Source organism: Tenrec ecaudatus, chromosome 8 (genome assembly GCF_050624435.1).
Source record: "Tenrec ecaudatus isolate mTenEca1 chromosome 8, mTenEca1.hap1, whole genome shotgun sequence".
Lineage (NCBI taxonomy): Eukaryota > Metazoa > Chordata > Mammalia > Afrosoricida > Tenrecidae > Tenrec > Tenrec ecaudatus.
In genome coordinates this window covers 157,338,720-157,360,387 of record NC_134537.1, presented here as the reverse complement: position 1 = coordinate 157,360,387, position 21,668 = coordinate 157,338,720, and the positions used below count along the sequence as shown (strand labels likewise).

The 21,668-nt window shown below is 40.6% G+C and overlaps 1 long non-coding RNA gene across 1 annotated transcript in view; it reads right to left on the bottom strand.

Moving 5' to 3' along the window:
* LOC142454545 (uncharacterized) overlaps positions 1 to 21,668 on the bottom strand; it is a 197,721-nt gene that overhangs the window by 64,387 nt on the left and 111,666 nt on the right. The window contains exon 4 of the long non-coding RNA XR_012785702.1: positions 1,404 to 1,512. This is a non-coding gene — a long non-coding RNA (uncharacterized LOC142454545). The remainder of the gene's footprint in view (positions 1 to 1,403; positions 1,513 to 21,668) is intronic.

The window sequence follows — 21,668 nt, the reverse complement described above, 5'->3', positions numbered from 1 at the left end:
CCCTGTGTTTCCAGTTCCCATCTGTACTGCTGTGTATCCTCTGGTCTAACCAGGGTTGCAAGGTAGAATTGGGATCATGATTGTTGCGGGGAGGAAGCGTTTAAGAACTAGAGGAAGGTTGTGAGTTTCATTGTTGCTACACTGAACCCTGAGTGACTCATCTCCTCCCCACTACACCTCGGCAAGGGATGTTCAGTTGTCTACAGATGGGCATTGGGTCCCCATCACGTGCTCCCCTCATTCACGATGGTAAGGTTTTTCCCCCCACTTTTGGTGCTTGAAACCTGGTCCCCTCAGCCCTTCATGATCACACATGTTGGTGTGATGCTAAACTTTGGAAATCATTTAATGAATTTATTTACTTTCATATTCCTTATTACAAATTTGCAAAATTACATATCATATAAAGAATATTCCAAACTTCTACCTCTGATTGAGTTCTTACCAGAACAAGTTTGAAATATGAATTTTGAGAAAAGTATCAAGCTCTGTAGAATGATCAGAAGGCTGGGAAAGTGATGAAAACCAGGCATTATTTGAAGAGAAGTTGATCCTTGGAAGGAAATAATAGCACTGACCAAAGTGCTGCTTTTCAGCATTTTCACCTTAGGAAGGCCTCTACCTAGTCAAGCTTGAACTGGGACAGAAAGTCTGAACATTTCCAGACTGCAACACCAGAGGACAGAATCTGTAGAAATAACAGCTACTAGGAAATAAATGGAAACTTCACAAAAGAAGAGATGGACAGACCTCAATTGTGTTATACACTCTAACCCAAATCTCTGACTGACCCCTGAGTTACCATATACAAGGCAGGCTCCATGCACTAAACTATGGATGAAAGAACTGAGATTTTACTGGCAACAGTAGATAGTTTAAAATAGATTAAGTTCACCCACTTAATTATTAGACACACACACACACACACACACACACTTGGAGAAATATATAGAATCTAGAATTATCACAAGGTAAAAATCATCATGTCTTTCAGAGAAATCTAAAATATTTCACATATAAAGAAACAGGAAAACATCACCCATTGTCTACAGTACATGCCAGCAAACTGGTAGGCCAAAGTCAGGTTTTGGCATTTCTTTGTCTGGTCTGGCAGTTAAGAACGGCATTTAATCATTTGAAAGGAACGCAAAATCAGAATGACAAGATTATGTAACAGTGTGTGCATGGTCCTTAAAGGCTAAAATGTGAGGTACCTGGCTCTATTTCAAACAGAACAGGTGTACTTGCTCTTTGATTTAGAAGACATAAACAAAATAGAAGCTAACCCTTGGATTGCCTAATGTTGGAATGCATAGACAATACATTTTAAGAAATTATTTTAATTAGGTTCAGCTACATAAAGGAAAGTATACTCCAATAAATGAAAAGATAACAAGTCTTACCCAAGAAGGATCCCAGACACTTGCTGCCAGCAGGTCACTGCTATTTTGTAGTAACCGTACAGAGTAGAGGAGAGCTGCCTCCGTGTGTGTCCAAGACCATGATTTACTTCTGTGAAGAAGAAAAGTTTCAATAAGTTCCCTAAGATCCTATCTGAAAAAGCAGGAAGAAAAGTAAAGTAAACATAATGTTTAAGAACTAATAGCATGGATACATTTTTTAAAAGCAGATACAACAGAGAAAAATTAGTCATCAGAAATATTTGGAAAAGTTGAATAAAATTGAAAAAGCTCTGAAACCAAATAAGCAATAGAAAAGAGACTATGGATTTAAAATATGGATTATTCAGTTACTATGAGGAAAACCTTTATGTACATAAATCTAGAAAACTACATAAAATAGTTGGTATAAAACACAACAAAACTAGAGAAAACGAGAGAGATAATATGAATAGCGTAATAACAGTGAAAGAAACAATTATTTTTAAAAACCTTTCTTGTGAATTCTACCAAACACTGAGGGAATGACCTCAAGGTCAGAGAAAATAAAGCACTCCTCATTAATTATAGGATTATCCTAAATAGTAAAATCTGTCAAAGACTTAATAAAAAATATGCACCAATAATCTGCAGTCCTTAACAAAATTTAAAAATAATACCTAGCAATATCTAAAACTATTACTACAATATAACCAAATAAGAATCCCAGAAATGTGAAACTATTCTAATATTAGGAAAGAGAAGAAATTATATGATCAATATACACAGAAAGAAAACTTGGTAAAATTTATGATCCATACATAATATCAAGATATTCCTCAAGCCATAACAAATGCCAGAGTGGGAGGTGAGAGGAATGCTGCCTCTTACATCCCTGTCAAGTATACAAGCATTTTTATAAGCTTTGAGGAACCTCTGTAGTTTCACTTACAATAAAACTTTCCGATGTTTTGCTGTACGCTGTCTTTCTTAGCTGAATTCTTTCTACCAAAAGGACTTGGAATTTAGGATGAGAAACCAGTCTAGGATCATGTGTGACAAAAGTATGTGTCAACTTGCTGGATCATGATTTCCGGTGGTTTGGAAATTATGTAGCTATCTAATCTGTCAGATATAATAGAACCTAGCAGTCATGTAACAGTGTGGTTAGCCTGCATTTTTGCATATTGCCAATTTTCAAATAATAATCTGGTCTTTGGAACTGACCCATGCTGATGAAGAGTGGGTGGACATTCAATGCTCATGGTTAAACCTGGGGAGTGGGCATCCAGGTATGATGATATCATTTTTTCCAATATTTTCTTCAGGTTAAAAATGGTCATAATAAAAGGTGGAAACCCATATCTTTCAATAAATCTTTCCATAAGTAGAGAAGAAAAAAATCAAAATTGGAGAAGCCATTGAATCACCGTATTTCAACCTTTTCTTTCACAAGTGGTATCTACAATAAGAGTGCTTTAAAATTGGTGACATATTAGCATCAATTAAGTATAGTAGTAACAAATAAGGTCAGAAAAGATCTCAAGGGACAAGAGCTCAATGAGACTTCTCAGTTAAACAAAGTATTCCAGCCTTTTGGCAAATAACAGATTAAAACTGTTAACTTCCCAGCAATGTCATTTGTTGCTCTTGCTGATTTCAATTATCCTCAAGGAAGCTGCCAATATACTGAGAGGAAAAGGCACGAAGGAATTAGGAAACAAAGGGATGAGTAAGGTTCTCGCATCATGTCTAGGGGGAAAAAATAAAAGTTGGAATGTGAATCCTGGCGCATGGAGCTATTTGTCAGAAACGTATGGGGTTTTGGAGAAATTGTGTTGCTGCAAGAAATCAGTAATTTGACCTTGAAAATACTATCCATTGGGGAGGAGGATTTTAAATAAGGGTCTGTATGGAAACTGGACGATGAAAGCTCTTTAGCATCCTCTCCAGCACACTCTTCAGACAGCTATGGGCAATATGGATTATTGTCAAACTTCCTGGAGAGTTGAATGGTCATAAGAAATTTCAAATCAGGGAATTTTTCTAAAGAACACAATCAAGGGCTCAGCTCCAAGACTTTCATCACGCCCATGAAATGTTGGAGGAATAACAACAAAACTCTCCCCACCTCCACCCCATCCCCCCGTGCCTCACAGGTCACTAGATGGAGAAGACCCTATTTTACAATCATCTCAAACCCTAAAGAAGAAGAGAGGCAGATAATATGCTCTGTTGATGGGAAGAAGCCTGAAAGCTATTTGATGACCAGAGGTTGGATTACACTCAACACTGACCTTGCTTTCTTTTTATGTGTGTATTCACTCCCAATTAATGAATTAAAAAAAAGAATGACAAATACAAATCCTCAAACCAGAGCAATAAAAATAAGGTCAATAAAGGAGCATTGAGTAGAAAAAAGAGAAGAGTGTGTGATCATCATTACAATCAGTTTCAGAACCTTTTCTGATCATACTCATTGTTGTTAGTCTCCTCTCAGCCCTCCCCTGTCATGACCCTAAAACCCAAACCGATCTCATTGTCAGTGCGTCAATGCCTACTCGTGATGACCCTCTAGGACAGAGCAGATCGCCTCTGTGGGTTTCTCAGACTGTCACTCTTTACAGGGGTAGAACGCCTCATCTTTCTCCCTCGAACCGCCTGGTGGTTGTGAACTGCTGACCTTGCACTTAGCAGCCCAAATCATAACCACTACATCACCAGGGCTCCTCCTAGGTAATTATTAATACAGTTACTGTCAGTCCTGGACTTCCCATATGGAAAAGTATACAAAACACAAACAGGAAGCAGTCAGACAGAACAATAACAATGACTAGATGTAACAGAAAAGCCGCAATTGAAAAGAGAGTGGAAAATATTAAAAATGGAAAATGTTAACTAGGTCAAAAGGAAGATCCATCGATAGAGTATTACATTTTACCTTCACTATATCTGTCACAATTGACTTTACAAAGTGCTCTGTCTCATAGTACGGCTACTCATTTTCTTTGACTCTTTTCAGAGGGGACACACCAGAGGCTTCAACAATTGTGGGACCCTGCAACTGGATTTTGGGCTTCCACTCTCATCCATAACCTACTGCAAATCACGTGTATACAATTTAAGATCTGATACCATTCCCTCCTCCAGATTTGGATTTTATTACTTACAATTCTTGAACCCCACTGGCTGGAGTGCTTCTTTCATGTGCACTAAATTGACAACTCACTTAGATGGCTGCTTGTTTTAAGACAAGTTTTTAGGACCCCAGACGCTATTCTTTCTGATAGCCGGGCACCAACTGGTTTCTTCACCACAGTTTGCTATAGCACCTTTATCTTCAATGATCTCTTCATGAGGGCAGTATGTTGTAAGAACTAGTTGTTCTTAGATTAGGGTTAGAATTAGGAGTGAGTCCCAAATCAATTTATATATCTAAACTTTATATATGTCTCCGGTTCACTTTAGAATCATCATTTTAATTTCATGGTAGAGAACATTATAAATACTCTCCCTTGGACATAAAACCATTATATTGATATGTCAACAATTTAGCCAATGGTATAAAGTGTAAAACATTGTTGAGATAAAGAAATTGTACAAGTATAGGCCGAGTTCTGAATTGTTGACTCTTAAGTGACTGGACACTATTTACATGAAAAATGAGGTCTGGTGATAGGACAAACTTTCAATAATACTCATTCATGAAGGCTGAACTATGCCCACCAGACTAATACATGTCATAAGAAAACAAGGAGCAGCTTAAAATAGTAAATATATGGTTGTCCCAGGCCACCATTCATTGGGCACCCTCAAAGCAAGAGATAAAAACCAAAATCCAGTGACCTCCATAACCTTGAGGTAGAAGGCATCTGTTTTTACTTCTCACACTTGGGCATTTCAGCCTTAAGTCCAAGGGAGTATGTCAATTCTTTAAATATTCTACAGATGAATTTGAGGTAAGGCCCAGATCATGAGTAGAGTTTCCAATTCAAATCCTTCTGGTGTGGCCTGTCAAATCCTTTATGTGCCTCCAAAGGACAGACTCTAAAGTCCCAGTAGTCTATGTCCAAGGCCTGGGTCACCAAGGGCTGAACAGAAACTAGCTCAAAAGGGTCCAAATAGGAACCCAGTACCAGGCATCCTTCCCTCCGTGGATTCTAAATAAGCATTGTCAACTTTTTCTGTTTTTCTTATGGGAAGTTGCTTCACCCGGTTTTCCCGCCAACAGAAGTACAACGGTCAACAGTGAGATATCCATGGCCCCTCCCCAACTTGACTTGAATTTCCAGTGTGTCCATTATCAATCTTGTAAGACTATCTGTTGATTTGAGGTAACCTTAACCCTGTGTTGTATGACAGCATTTTAATGGTCTTCTCCCTCTCTCCCTATATTGGAAAACTGATCACAGATTAAGTGATGGCTCCTCTTGGAAGTGTTGTGAAGATGTTGTATCAAGGGGGTGATATATGGTCTTGCTCGAGGCAGGCTATCTAAACCATTGCATGGGAGATGGGACTGGAAGATTACAAGGACTGTGAGCAAAAGCCTGGCATCATCTCAGTGTTTACTCTTATGATAGTGGACTCATACACCCCTCTCCCTTTAACTCTTGGGCATTCAGTTAGACTACTTTTCCTAGGTAATCTTTCAGTTAAGTGTGGTCATGTGACTAAATTGAGACCAATGGAATGTGGGTAGAAAGGGTGTAAACACTTAAAGGCCAGGTCCTTACTAAGTTTCCATATTGTCATCTAATATTTATCTTCCCCCTTTAGATGTCAGAGGACCTAGCAAAAGATATCCAAGAAGCCTGGTCTCTGATATTTATGGAATATCACTCTCCTCCTTTGCTTCCTCCTGGTCGCCAACTGGACTTGAGAAATCAGGAAAATAAATTTCATTGCCATAAGCCTTTGATATTCAAAGAAAGCTTTTAGTCTAAGTATTTCAGATATAACAACACTTTTTCTTCAGGATCATGGAGAGGCTTGAAATAAAATGTCAAACCCGGTGCCTGATAGACAGTAGTCAGGCTCCATAATGTTAGGAGCCCTGGTGGTGCTTTTGAGTAAACATTGGACTTCTAACCACAAGTTCTGTGGTTCAAGCCCACCAGCCTCTACAAGAGAAAAAGATGAGGCTGCATGTCCCCAAAAAGATGAAAAGTTCTTAGGAACTCCATATCAAAATCAAACTCACTGCCCTTATGCCCAACATGACTCATGGGAAACCCCACAGGACAGAGTAGACTGCCCCTGTGGGTTTTAAGGTTGTGAATCTTTACAGGAACATAAAGTTTCAACTGTTCCTCACAGAGCAGCTGGTGGCTTTGAACTGCTGACCTTGTGGCTTGCAGTGGACCATTATACCACCAGGGCTTTTGGTGGCTATAAAATATCTCTCATATTAAGTGAATATCAGATGAGTAGTTGTGGGATACAGAAGGATTTCTCCCAAGCTGTCTCCCCGAAATATATGCCAGACAGCTGCTTGGGAATGACTATACTTGGAGGTCATCAGAAGTAGGTCAGGGGTTATTCTCCCTGAGAGCCATCAGTCATCTAGAGCAAGTAGTTACCACTGTTTATCCCACAACAAATAGGGCCCACTCCCTTCTGATAAGGATAGTAGTTGTCTGTTTCCTTGTAGGAGACCCCTGAGAGGTCAAACCTGTCCAAGGATGATCAAGGTTAGGTCGCCATATTGAATCTAGGATCCGCCCATCTTGTCACATGTATAACCCCAACCCCCCCCTTCCTATTGTGTGTATGTCCCTAGACCACCCCTTCTGATTACTGTATTACCTATAGTACAACCCCTTCCTGTGACGTATGTCCTCACCTGTAATTAGGGGGCTTGCATGTCCCCAGAGAATATAAAAGGGGCCGGGGCTACCATTAAACTCTCTCTCTCCCTCCACGTGGACCATCATGCGGGGCAGAGGTGAGCATGCTACCATGAAACGTGTCTGACTCCCATTTATTTCAATACTTCTATTCTACCTCTCATGCTCTCAGTAAGTCTACTATGATCTCTACTTACTGTCGCTGTACAATTGCGCCTACCGGACCCGTAATGATGTGTTAGGGGCTGGCTTCCCCTGACAAGTGGTTAATAGAAAAGAAGGCACAAAGTACTTTTTCTTCTTAAGACCCAACAATAGTTACCCTCAAAGCAACCGCCATGATGTGAAAGAGAGGGAGGACTGTTTTCCTTATTATGAGGTCGCTCCGGGAACTTTTCTTACAGTTCAGCCGGATTTCTTGTCTTCTCCATTGGTCCATCGTCTGCATTGCTTTGCCTTCCCGACATTAAAGCAGGACTGCACACAACTTGTCCTGGAAGCTTCCAAAACTAGCCTACACAGACTTTCCCTGTAGAAATTTGACCGATACTCCCCAAGGAGAAGTTGACCGTAGGTAATATAAACAGCAACAGTGAGGAAGACTCTAAGGTTTCTTGGATCTTGTAATGATTTTTACCACTACCCTCGGTCTTTATCTTCTAACTACCCACATTGGGTTTTTGAATTCTGTCTTTATTCTTGAGACTTGGCCTCACCAATTCACATCTTCTTATTGGCCCTCCTTTAATGCCCAACATCCTCTTCCTAATGAATGCATTTTGATTTAGAGGTTGCATAACTCATGTATCCTAGTTTCAGGTGGACCAGGACCTTAGTCATTTCTTCCCACATGTCCTACATTTTTTTGCAAGATTGAATATTTTTTCTTTTGAAATTTCTAAAGACTTTATTGCATTAATTCAACTTAGAACCTTATCCTGTCATTTTGATAAAATATTTTTTAAATTTGAAAAGTATGAAACCATGCTTCGTCTCTAGTCATCATTTAAAAGGCCAACACTGTTTTTGAAGCATTTTATTTGTATGTAGTGTGACGTGTATATTAGGTAAATTTGGTTTGAATGGAAAGAATTATAACAAATTATGACTGTTATAAATAAACATTGCAGTTGATCTGTGGTGCTGGAGAGTATTGAAAGTACCATGACTGCTAAGAGTACAAGCTCATGCATATTGGAAGAAGTAAGGCCAGAGTGCTCCTTAGAAGCAAGGATGGCAAGACTACATCTTGCCTACTTTGGACATGTTGTCAGGAGAGACCGATGCCTGGAGAAGGACATCATGTTTGGTAAAGTTAAGGGCGGCAAAAAAGAGGAAGGCCCACGATGAAGTGGATTGACTCAGTGACCGCATCAATGAGCTCAGGCCTAGAAATGAACAATTGTGAGGAAGGTGCAGGAACCTGCAGTGTTTCTTTCCAGTGTGAATAGGGTCTCGATGCGTGTGGTAGTTACATAATCTGGTGTCAATTTGGGACTTGAGAGGATTAAGAGTGAAGGGGTGCAGTCTAGTGTGTCAATCAGGTCATAGCCAATGAGGCCTCTGTGTGGGCATGGCTTTCTGCTAAGAATTCTGGGAACTCCTGTTTTCCTCCTTGGATGCAAAAGACACTTCTCTCTCTCTGCTACTCCCTGAGAGACGCTCTACTGATAAGACACATGGTGCTATGCCCTGGGAGCTGGAGAAGCCACGTGGACCTACCCTGATGCAACCAGATCCCTGGAGCTGGAGAAACCACATGAGACCCCTGTCAGTGCTGAGATGATTACACCATTGGTTCCACAAGACTTCCAACCCACTGGCCTGTGATCCTCCTGCACTTGGCTTCATTGAATGTATTTTGTGAGTCTGAAGAGAATTTTATATACTGATATCAGACGGATGGACTAATGTCAGACTTATGGGTTTGATCTGGACTGAACTGGGACGTTTTCTCAATATTCAATTGCTCTTGTATATAAACCTCTTTCTTATACACGTATGAATGTTCATGAATTTGTTTTTCTAGTCTATCCAGACTAACACCATGCATCAGAACCGACTTAATGGTACCCAAAAACAACATGAATGAAAGTGGAAAATGTACAGTACTAGATGCATGCTGGGCTTGTTAACAGAATCTTGAAACATGTTGAAGAACCAAGTCCGTGAGGACCCTCCATCTCCTCAGCTAACACAAATCATTGTGATTCAGTGCTCATAATATCCTGTGTCTGGCTCCTTTTTCTTTCACACCACCTCATGTACTCTCATTGTTGTCTGAGTTCCCATTTCCGGAAAGTATCAAGAATTGTGATCTACTTGTTACTGCAATTTCACCTGAAGCCACCCTCCTGATTTTACTGTGCTGCACTTAGATGGCTTCCTTTGTATTTTTGTAATATGCCCAACTCTTTCCTCCCAGGATCTTTGCACACTAAGACAGCGACTCGCCTCCTCTCACCTCACCTCTGCAAACAGCCAGCTCCTCCCTTCCTTCAGCTTAAATGTCACCCGTCAGAGACAATGCTCCATCCTGACGCAACACCATCTCAGTTTCAGCTTTTGTTTTGTTTTCTTCCTGGTACTTATGACCATACATCGTTGATTTTGACTGTGCTCATATTTACGCTGTCTTTCTTCTCTCAAGAAGGGTCATCTCTGTCATGTTCACTTTGGTATGAACTTCAATCAGCACAGTGATTTGCATATACTAAGTGCTTCATCAGTAATTGCTGGGTGCGGGGTGGATCATGTAGCCTCCAGTGTTCCCATGGCCCCTGTACATTTCAGCTTAAGCAGTCCTAGTGCCGCGATGGTTAATGCCCAACCACTAACTGAATTGTTGGCAACTTGGACCCACACATAAGCTGCATGGAAGAAATATTTAATAACCTGCTTCTGTGAAATTTATAGTCTAGAAAACTCTATCTGACAGTTTACTCTGGGACATGAGATCACGGAGTAGAAAATCAACTCAACCCCACGTAATCACAAAACAGCATGTTTGTGTTTATATCAGGATTTAAAATGGGCTGAAAGTCAGATAGACTATAACTCAATCCTGACACTAGCTACAAGATCTTGTTAAATCTCCTAGTTCTCCTAAGCATGTAGTTGCTTATCTGAAAACAAAATATCGGAATAAAAACAACCTTATAACACCTAGCTATTTAAAAGCCACCGTGTCTCTAGAGTCCAGGGCACATAGTTGACTCCTGGCTATTTTTGTGACCTTTTCACAATTGGAGTAAGTTCCCAGGTTGCTAATGAATTTAACCTGATGTTAATGAAGCTCTGGGTTTCATCCTCCAAAGACTTGAATTAATGACATTTGATTTTAAGTAATTAATTTACTTCAGAGAAGTTCGGTGATACAAATTAGAAGTGGGTTTGACATGATAGGATTTTGACAGCATGGATTCCATGTTGAGTTCCATTAAATGGGGGGTTATGCCACCTTTAGATCTGGGGAATTTAGACTCACATGGTTACCCCTCCTTACATGCACATTCTCAGTGACACAGTGAACAGAAATAATCCTGTAGTCACAAAAATATATGTTTAAAGAAGGTATCTGTTTGGAGGAAAAGAGATATTTCCCTTTGGAATTAGGATTATGCTTGTTGATCAAAGAGGAAAGATTATAAATTTGGTAGATTTTAATAAAAATACAATTTCTAAATCTAGTTTATATCCTCAGACATTATCATCACATATAAATAAATTAGTGGTTGCTCAAAGATTACATTCTGATTGAATCAGTAATCAGAAGAAGTAGCTTCCCAGGAATTTTCCAAGAGAGTAGCAGCAAAAAAAAGCTGGAATTTGAGACCAGATTAATATTTGAACCCTTGCTAGCTTATTTATACACCGTGTGAAATAGAGAAACTTCTCTGAGCCTCCGTAAAAAGAGGATCTAGGTACCCACTTACTGCCCTGTGTGTCTATGCAAGAGCCTGTGTGAGGCCAAGCAACGTGAAGAGTGGAAAGATGCTTCACCGGTGCTCATCATGTGCTAGAAATTCCATGTGATGAGACAGCAGGACTTTCAAGCATAGAGACCTGGTGGGGAAAAGTTGTCAATGTTTGGTGCCCCGATCCTTCTCGTCCTTTTCCACATTTTCTCCTCAGGCAGGAATCAGAGTTATTTTTATAAAACACCCGACCCTTCCTCTATGTTTTTATTCTCTGCTCTAGTTTTCACCTGTCCTAATGGAATGCCTAAAGGACTTACATGATTTGACCTTGAGTGTTATGCCCCTTCAAATAGTGTCCTATGGTACACGTTTCCTTAGAAAAGCCGTGATTTTTTGTCAAATAGGAGTTCTATGGCAAATTCTTCCTGATTATACATTTCCCCAACAAACCATATCTTCAAGCACTCTAAAGTGAAGAATATGTTCTAATTATTCTAGGAATTGAGTATGAAACAATTTAACTTTCTTGTGTGTTTCCTGTAAAGCCCAAAGGAACTAATAGTCAAAGCCTACGACTATGCAGGTTTCTAGTATAAACTGATTGGCCTTGTCATTTTCTTGACGATTGTAAGGCTGGCTAGGACTTCAGCCTTAAATATCTCCTTTAAAACACGTCCTTCCCGTTAAAGCACTAATCATACACTGGAACACATCATTCACTGGAACACACAGAGCACGATGCGAATTGAACTCTTCTGGTAATAGAAAACAGATCCAACTCTTATTGTCATATCAAATCCTATTATTTCGGCTCAAGCCCACTTTGGAATAAAAGTCCATTGAAAAGAAAACACAGCGTCCCAAAGGTCAGAGGACAAGTTTGAATTGGAAGGCACATAATTATAACTTTCTAGTAAGTGGCTATTTCCATTTAGAAATTTAGTCTCTATATTCAAGGTTTTCTTTGGCACTGTTTTCTACCTAAACCATTCTGGTAGGTTAGAGAAACATGGTAACTGGCAAGGGATAAGAACGGCAAATTACAGTTGATGAATTCAGTCCTTCTGGGTTTAACAACTTCTGGTTTGAAAATACATCCATAAGGTTCTTTATTAGGATTATACAAACAAGATTTCTCATGGGAAAAATTCAAACAATATGTAACTGGAATATGGTCATAGAGATGTTCAGTAAAATTTCATTCACTGTCATTCATTAAATAGCTCATCCTCTAGTAAAGAAGTCCTTATCTTTGTAACGGGAAACCATCATTGCTGTGGCTGTAACCTATTTGACCCTGGTTTGACCAGGAAGCAATCCTTTTATTGGACTAGAAATTATTTCCCTGCCTAAATCTCCCTCTACACCAAACTTTTCCCCATTGCAACAACAGGAAAAAGGTTGATCCCTTCTTAGAAGGGGCAATGAAGTCCAGAGATCAATAAGTGTCTTTAATTTTGTAGTCCCACTGGAAAGTATTTCCATGGGAATCACAGAAAAATAATGGCAGGACCTAGCAAAAACCTATATAGAAAAACTGAAACCAGATTTATGTTTGGAAAATCTGAGAATGAACTTACAATGGGAGAAAAGATAATCAAATAAGTAATTATGTAATTAGATCGATAAATTATTTATTTGAGAATTTAATTAAGAACTTTAAAAACAGTTTTTTGGGGGTGGATGGGTTGCAGAATTCAAAAACATGGATTCTGTCCCTTTGGGGGTTAGTCACAGATTAATGTGAAATTAATCTGTTTCACATTTAAGAAATGCTGATGCTGAGAAACTTCATGCATCACAATTCCACTTTCTTCTATTTACTTGCAGCTATCCTTGAAGATATTGTAGATAACATATAAACCAATGGATCTACAGTAATAATGATAATGAACAATATTGATTGAGCAACAACTATAACACAGGAAATATAGTTTGCATTTACCATACATTATTGAACCCAACAAGTATTATAATCTCAATTTAGTAAATGAGAAAATCCAGGTGTACAGACGTTAAACAATTTCCCATTACATGAGAGATCTAGGATTTGTTGTAAGTATGAAGACCATGTTTTTCCATCATGCTACACTGTCACGTTGGTCCTGCCTGGTACAGCATAGGTCAAACTTATAATAAAGACCCTCTCACCCCAACCTTCCCATCTGGACCAGCAATTTAATAGTTTCAATTTAGCATTTGAAACATTTGTCAAGTTTTAATATTAGTTTTTGAAATTCAAAACTAAGAATTCTAGGAAGATGATGGTGTGAACAAATCCAGTGAGACCCTCCCTCACAAATGCAGCAAGAAATGTAACAAGGAAACAGCGCTTCCTTTGAGGAAAGCTGCATTGAAGACCAGAAGAAAGTGATGACACACTGGAGAGAGGCAAGAATCAAGAAATCAACAACTTGTGTACAGTGGAAAAATCACTTTTCCCCTCTCCTTGCCTCTCCCCCAGTAACACAGGTTTCCAGTTACTCAGAACTGAAACAATGGTCTCAGAAAAGAAGAATCTGCTCTTTTACTGACCGAAGTCCCTACTTGTACAAAGACACGAGACCCCAGCTTCTGTCCTAAAATCCACAGGGCAGACCCCCACCCCCACCCAAGGATGTACCAGAATATATCAGAACTTCCAAACCCAGACACTGTTCATTGCAAGCCCAGTGTTAATGATTATGGAAGGCCCATGCAGGAAAGTTTGTTCTCATAGTTGAGACTTTACCTTCCCACTGAGAATCTCGTAGCTGAGGCATTTAAAATCAAGAGCCCAGGTCTTCCAGGAAGTCACTCTGGGGTCTGCCTGCTCCCCTTATAAAATGATGCTAAGGATTGTTGACTGAGGCTGTCATGTGCTAAGAACAAGAGCCTTTAGTGTATGCTACAAACACACGTTTGGGGGGCTCTATAACAAGGGAGACCTTTCGGGGGGTGTCTACCAATTTAGAGTATGCCAGTACCTCCCCATCCAAATACTATCAGTGGTAAATCTACTGCAAATTTCTACAGAAGTCCGTGCAGTAAAATCTCCTCCCACAGTGAAACTGCTGGTGTCTCTAACTTGGGACCCTAGTAAGTTCCGGGTGGATAGAAATTGTGTCGTTCGAAAAAGGTATTTGCTCTAAAGTCATTGCTCTTGCAGAATTCTATCATGTAATCAAATGCTTCATTTCTATATCCAAGGCCATGTCTTCCAAAGGTGGTTAGAGAAGGTGTAGTGTTTTAATGAAATATGAAAAGATTTCCAATTAGAAAATCAAAAGGGAAGAACATCCTTGTCATCTCTCAAGTTGAAAGAACTGAAGAAACAATCCAAAGCTCAAATTGAAATACTGAAGGATTCTATGGGCAAAAAGATTGAATAACACAGGAAGCTTCAAAGAAATATTGGAGAAGTAAATGAAGTCACTGTATCAAAAAGAATTGGTCAATATTTAACTATTTCAGGAGGTAGAATATGTTATACCAAGAACAGTTGGTAGTAAAAGAAGAAGTCCAAAATGCATAAATCATGGGCAAAAAACATGGCTCTAAGTGGAATTGAATAAAAATTCTAGGACTCTTCATTGTGCACATGCAGAGCCTGTACATAAACAAGGAGAGAGAGTTGGAGAGAACAAGGGGATAGATAGCTCATGCTTACTCAATTGTTATGCTGAGCAAATAATTCGAGAAACTGGAAGAAGAATGCAATTTCGGGATCAGGGTAAGGCTCATTAACAACTTTCTGTGTACAGATGACACAATTTTGATTCCTGAATGCGAAGATCACTTGAGGTACTTGCTGATGAAGCTCACAGGTTACAGCCTTCAGGGTAGACTATACTACTTGTACAGAAAAGCAATCCTCACCGATGAACCAACAGCCAACAGCATGATAAATGGAGAAATGATCGAAGCTGGTAATATTTTGTTTCTCTGGATCTATAACTAAAGCTCATGAAAGTAGCAATTAAGAAATCAAAGGATGTATTGCATTGGGAAACTCAGCTGCTGACTTATCGAATGCACTAAGGAGAAAAGATGCCACTTTGAAGAATAAGTTGCACGTGACCCCAACCATATAGTCCATACATCCAATATTAGCCCATATGTCTGACACCAATCTATAAAGTCCTCTTCAGACTCACTGGCACAATGGTCACACAGTGGAATGCTAACTACGAGGTCAGCAGTTCAAAACCATGAAGCGCTCTGTGCGAGAAAGAGGAGGCTCTAATTCCACAGAGTTTCACATTCTCAGAAACCCACAAAGCCACATTACTCTGTCTTACAGGGCCACAAGGAGTCTGGATGAACTTAATGGCAATGAGAGTTCGAGACTCAAACCGTGGTGTGTTTTTGAATGTCTAGTATGCTTGTGAAAGCTGGACCATGAAGAAAATACAGAGAAGCAGGAATACATTGGCATTGTGTTGGCGAAGAATGATGAAAATCATCGTTGACAACCAGAAAAACAAACAAGTCTACCTGGGAAGAAGTACAGTCAGAATGCTCCATAGAAGTGAGGCGAGTGAGACTTCATCTCACGTAGTTTGGACTTGGTATCGGGGTGGACCCGTTGCTGGAGAAGGATGCCCTGCTTGGTAAAACAGAGGGGCAGGGAAAGAGGAGGAAGCGCCCTGGGGAGACGGATCGACACATTGGCAGCCACATAACAAACGTGGTGACTGTGACGTAGGACCATGCCGGGGTTTCATTCTGCCGGATGACGGTGCCATCAGGAGCTGCAGATGACTCAATGATATCTAACAATAACAACAACAACCAATCTTTGAAATTTTAGGTTCAGTTCCTTTACTTTAATCCTTCTATTGATGTAGAGACATTCCTAAGCAACTTTAAGAGTCTAAATTGACAAGTATTTTTGGTCATTTTTGTCTTTTTTACTAGCTTTTTGCTTTCTTCATAAACAATATCCATATGGCAATCACACACCTTGTCTGGTCTTCCATCCGTAATATTCAATGTGTCGAATCTATTCTTAAGATGATTGCTAAGATACAATCAGTTAGTGTTAAGGTTGTAACTTTGTTCTCGTGGACTTGCTTTATGCCTTATTTTGTTAATAGGTTTAAATTGATCATTTTTTTCTTTTGCTCTCTGAGTTCTGTAGTCTTATATAACAACACGGCCTCGGTATATAGTTTCTTCTAGAAGCTGTATGGTTTGAGTTCTTCTCGGCAATAGATTCATTTTGAGTTGATTTTCATAAACAGGATGAGAGATAAGGCCAAGTTCGTTTTTCTGCGTGTGGCGTTTCAGTTGTCCCCTTCCTCACTTCCATTTCTAAATATGGAGGCAATGTCAAGATGATGTATTGTTAAGCTATAGCACCACACACATGGTAGGCCACATAGCTTTTGGTTGTGGGGAAGTGTACTCTGTATTGTAGGATATCAAACAATAGCCCATGGCTGTATTCATGAGTATAACTCTCCTCACTAATATATGATGATCTAAAATGTCGGTAGACGTTGCCAAATTAACTCCAGTTGAAAATGACTATCAAGGCTATTTAGAAAATCAATTGATAAAGTGTACTTTGGGGGACTTGTTTAATAAACAATACACACTTCCTGCATCCGGCATCATTGCATGTGTTTCATGAGTCTGAAGAGGACTTTATAGATTGGTATTGGACATATGAACTAATATTGGACTTATGGATTTGATCTGAACTAGAATGGGATGGTTTCTCAATATTCAATTGCTCTTGTATGTAAAGCTCTTTCTTACACACACACACACACACACACACACACACACACGCACACACACAATGAAGAATATACATCTAGGCCTCTGCTAATAGGAAACCTTAGAGAATCTGTCACCCACACAATGCGTTTCTCACTCTCACATACACCAAGTGCCTGGACAAGAAGGAGACAACTTCTTGTTCTGAAACTGGAAAAAGAGAGTTCATATTGGCATTGATACAAAACCATGGGTTCAACATAGAATGGATGGAATCATATTTCTACTCTAACGCGCCTACTTCCACCTATCTTCAGCTGGCTCATTCTCAAGTGGTCTTTCCTATAAGAAACGTTTCAGACTCTCACATTTGAGCTTTCTGGTTAGTTACTGCTTTTCTATATTCCCATAGTACCTGGGAACGTCTCGATTTCTATACTCATTATAATGATCCATTTATGTGCCTATCTCCCCTAGAAAAATGGATCTAGAGGTAGGGAACATATAATTCAGTTTTATGTAGTTACATGAGCAATGTTTGCCTAAGACAGTGATCTGTTAACATTTTTGGAATTAATTCTATGGTAAGTAATAGAATTAAAAATAATAATAAAGTGACCGCTCAGGATTTAAAGACAATCAATGGCTACTTTTTTTTTTACAGCTACTTATTTTGACAAACAGTGAAAGTTTTACATGTCAAGCAAGGACTTAGCTCTGATATTAACTCAGCTAGAAAGGTCTGTGCCAGCCCCAACTCAAAAGTGTTCTGAAACCCTGATGGAGGGGAAGGGAGGTATGAATATGTGTGTGTGTTTTAGAAGATGAGATGAATAAAAAAATAATGCATTTTATACAGTAACATATGGTCAGAAGGACTACTATGTTAAGCTAGGCTAAAATAATAACAGATAGTCTCAAAACTGCCTTCTTCTAAAGATAGGTTGCCTTTCCAACAGAGCATTGGTCTGCTGAGAGGGAAACAGGGGTCGGAGCCCTAGGTAAGCTCCCTGGAATAACAGAGATGAAGCTGAACACTGACACTTGGCTCCTTTTATGCTTCTCCCCCATGCAGAGCTCAACTTCAGAAGTGCTGAGCAAATATTTACAGAAAGTCCTTTGGAAGAGAGGCCAAATTCATTGGCCGGGCCCCAATTCTAATGTAGCTGGAAGTTTTCTCACAATTTTAAAGAGACACAGGGGTTGGTTGGGTTGGGAAGGATGCCAACAACAACAATAAAAAGACAAGGTAAAGAAGGTCCCGTGAAGGAGATGAGGGTATGGAGGGCCAAAGGTCGCCTGTCAGGTCTCTAACACCCCCCCCCCCGCCCCCCCGTGCAGCATCCCTGCAGGAGAGCATCCCAGTTAAGGAGGATGCAGTCCTCAGTATGAAACTCTCGGCCTTGACTTGATACCCAGCGGACCAGCAGCCTCGGCACCCTGTGTCATTTGTCTCCAGGGAGTGACTTGGAAACGCCAACAGGAAGGGCTGGACTATCGGACACTTCTCTTTCTCTCGGTAAAGAAGCAACATCGCTCCTGCCTTAAGTGTCTGAGTTTACCCAATATGAATTGGCCTTTCCAAATATGACCAGCTCCGGGACCTTGGTAAGATTGGTTTCTGGACCCATGAGACAAGGCCATACCAGAGACTTCAGTGGTGTCACCAAGTTAAAACATCAGGCCGTGAGCCAGTTTCTCTCAGCAATCACGTCCGTCCTGGCCAAGGCCTTTCTTTCACATTTCTCCAGGGAGCATTAAAATATCTATCCTTGGGATGCAATCCAACTGTTTCATAACAAATTGCAATAAAAAACTCCTGCATTATGTCACAATCGCATCAGTTCAATCATCATTTTCTTGCCACGTAGACGCTGCTGAATATAACTCTGATTGTTTTTCTAGAGAAACCACTCCGTCGGGAAAGGCATGCTCCCGGAGAAAGCCGGGCCTTTTCAAAACTCACAGACATCCCGGACAACTCTCTTGATATATTGTTGTTGATTTTTTTTTCCAGTCCTTCCCAGGATCCTGAGAAATGCTCTGGGTTGGCAACTTTACATTTTAAATCTTTCTCTACACATAGTGTCTATTCATCTGTGATTGACAAGTCTTGGGCAATACAAAAGAAAAACTTTGACTGACGAACGCATTTTTAATATTTATGGGGCACCGACCAGATGCATATGTTTGGTCTACTGCCTCGTGCTTGCCGTCACTCAGAACGTGAAATAATAGTCACTTATAAAACCTCTAATTTGCATGGGCAGATGATGTACTTTTACCAGAATGCCTTTAAATAACTCCAACTAGCACCCTGAACCTGACAGACTTGGGAATGTAATACAAAGCTAATGGAAGAGCTTCCGTCATTTCCCTACACTGCTAGGATCCAGGCAAACGAATCGACATCAAGACCCAGCAACCTCGTGTGAATTTTCACTTCCTCACCGGCTACCTCCCTACACAGTCCTGGAACTGGTTGTCTCCCAAGCTGGAGGAAAGGCAGCTGCTAAGCAGGTCTGCAATTGTCTCTGCCTGGCTGACGAATCTATGGGAAGAGCCGTGCCATTTCTCCACCAACGTGGATGACTGCCTTCTCAGGGCCTGCCCTCCGGCTCTTTCTGCGCGTGCGCACAGCTCCCATCACCACTCACTCACTTCCCGCAATCATCTGCCAAGCACCTGTGCTGCTGCGTCAGCATGGACTTGACAAGGGAAATGGTCCTCGGGAAAAGTAAAGATAATAAAGCGTCAGTAGGGGGACTCTTCTCAAAAGCACAGCCGCATGTCAAAGCCAAACTACCTGAGATAAAGGCAGAGCTGCAGCTGCCTCCCCCCAGCGATCAGAGCACATCTGTTAGTCTCTGTTCTGTTTCTGCACGAAGCCTGCCAGGGCCCGCCGAGGGCAGCATTCAAGTGCAGCTAAAGCTGTGATGCCGCCTGGTAACGAAGTTACCTTTGATGCTTCGTATTATATTTTGTTGGGAAATACCGAATGGTGAAGGGGAAGATATATATTCTTCCCACAGAGGTCATATTACGTATTCCATGTTTGAATTTTTAGGTTTGTATTTTTGAAGTAACGAATATGTTTTATAGCATTCCACAGTTCATAAATGACCTTCCTGTCCCTTCGCATTTATGTTTGCTTGTGACCCCATGCGAGGTGACTGTTACATCGATGTGGTAATTCAGGCTCACTGCATGCGGGGCAGGCTCACTTTCCCGCCAGGGCTCACAAAAAGCGAAGACTTACATCCTAGACCCCAGATTCCAAAGTTAAGGGAGCAGAATGTACAGCTGAGAGAGAAATGGGCATTTCTGGACTCTCATTCTGTTACATCTATTTTGCTCCAATCAGAGCTCTGGAAGGAAGTACCCTATTTGGATCTCTATACTGTGTGAAGCTGATGCCTGTCTGCACCTTATATGATATGTACGAGCATCTGTACAACATACACAAGTGTGTGCGTGTGTGTGTGTGTATGTGTCTTAAACTCCTCATCAGGTTTTTTTGTTTGTTTTGTGTTTTCTAAAACAAAATTACAGTGAACTAGTCTCCTCATCAAATTGGGAATATGAATAGCACTGAGAAAGAAAATTAAATATACAAAAGTAAGTGAAAACCATTGCCACACTATGACAATATTTCCACAGTACCCTCTTCCAACGCTCCAACTCCTCCCTGGGGAAGTCGGTGCCATTGAAACCATGTCAAAAGGGCAGTTTTGACATCCGCATGGGACTCCACTCATGTTCCTTGTATATGTTCTGTGAGCTTTGGGGGCTAAAGACAATCTGAAGGATGGAAAATCAGCACAATAGGCTAGATGATAATGTTTCTGAAGGAAATCCTGTTGCTCCCCTTGACTAATGAGCAGGCCTCTTATCGGGATAGAAGACAAGTATCTCAGCAGCCCTCTCTAGACCTTCTTCTCACCAATGTCACGGCAAGTTTCTTAAAATTCTTCACCATAAGCTCCTATGATTGTCCTGTGTCTTTTGAAAAAATCTATCAAAGTTAACCCCTCTGGAGTCCCCCAAACAGTGACCCTAACCTTCTGAGATGACCTTACTACCTTGCTTTTAAAGGGCCTAGCTGATCCTCCTGGAAGCCCCTGTTTTTATTGGACAGTCCCCTAACGAGACTCAGAGAAATGTCTTCCTGAGCCAACTTTGGGACAGTCACCCGCTGACTGACCACACAGGTGTGTTTAAGTAAGATGTGTTAGGAATAAAACCATATGTGTGTGATTTGGAACTCTAAGTAGGAATACTTAAACTCTTGTAGTAACACTTTTTGATTGATCCTTGGATTTACCTTCAAAAGACTAGAAAATAAAGAAAACAGCAGGACCAGAGTAGCTGTTGTTTAATTAGACCTTGCTCTTTAATGTGTGCACAGGCAAGGTAAGGATCTGCCATCTCAATGGTAGAGTGTGCACAGAATGATGAGCAGAGAAGATCAACCTGCTGTAGCTCTGGGGACAGAGATGCAACTATAGAGACCACCGTCGTGGCGGTCACTAGACGCTCTTCTTTGGGGGGTGAGGGGTGGTGTAAAAATAAGTGCATCAGGTCTGCACTGTGACCGAACACACAGATGGATGGGACACGGACTCACTGTAGCTCACTGTAAATAAAGAGGCCCAAAAAGCTGACCGTTGCCAGATAGTGTGGTAAGTGCTGAGACAGGAAAGCCCAGAGGGCTATGGGAGGCCAGAATAAGAGGCCATCGATCCCATCAGTGTGCTCAAAGGGTTTCTGAAGGAAACTAGAGATCATAGATAGCTGGTTGAGAGTGGGTGGTG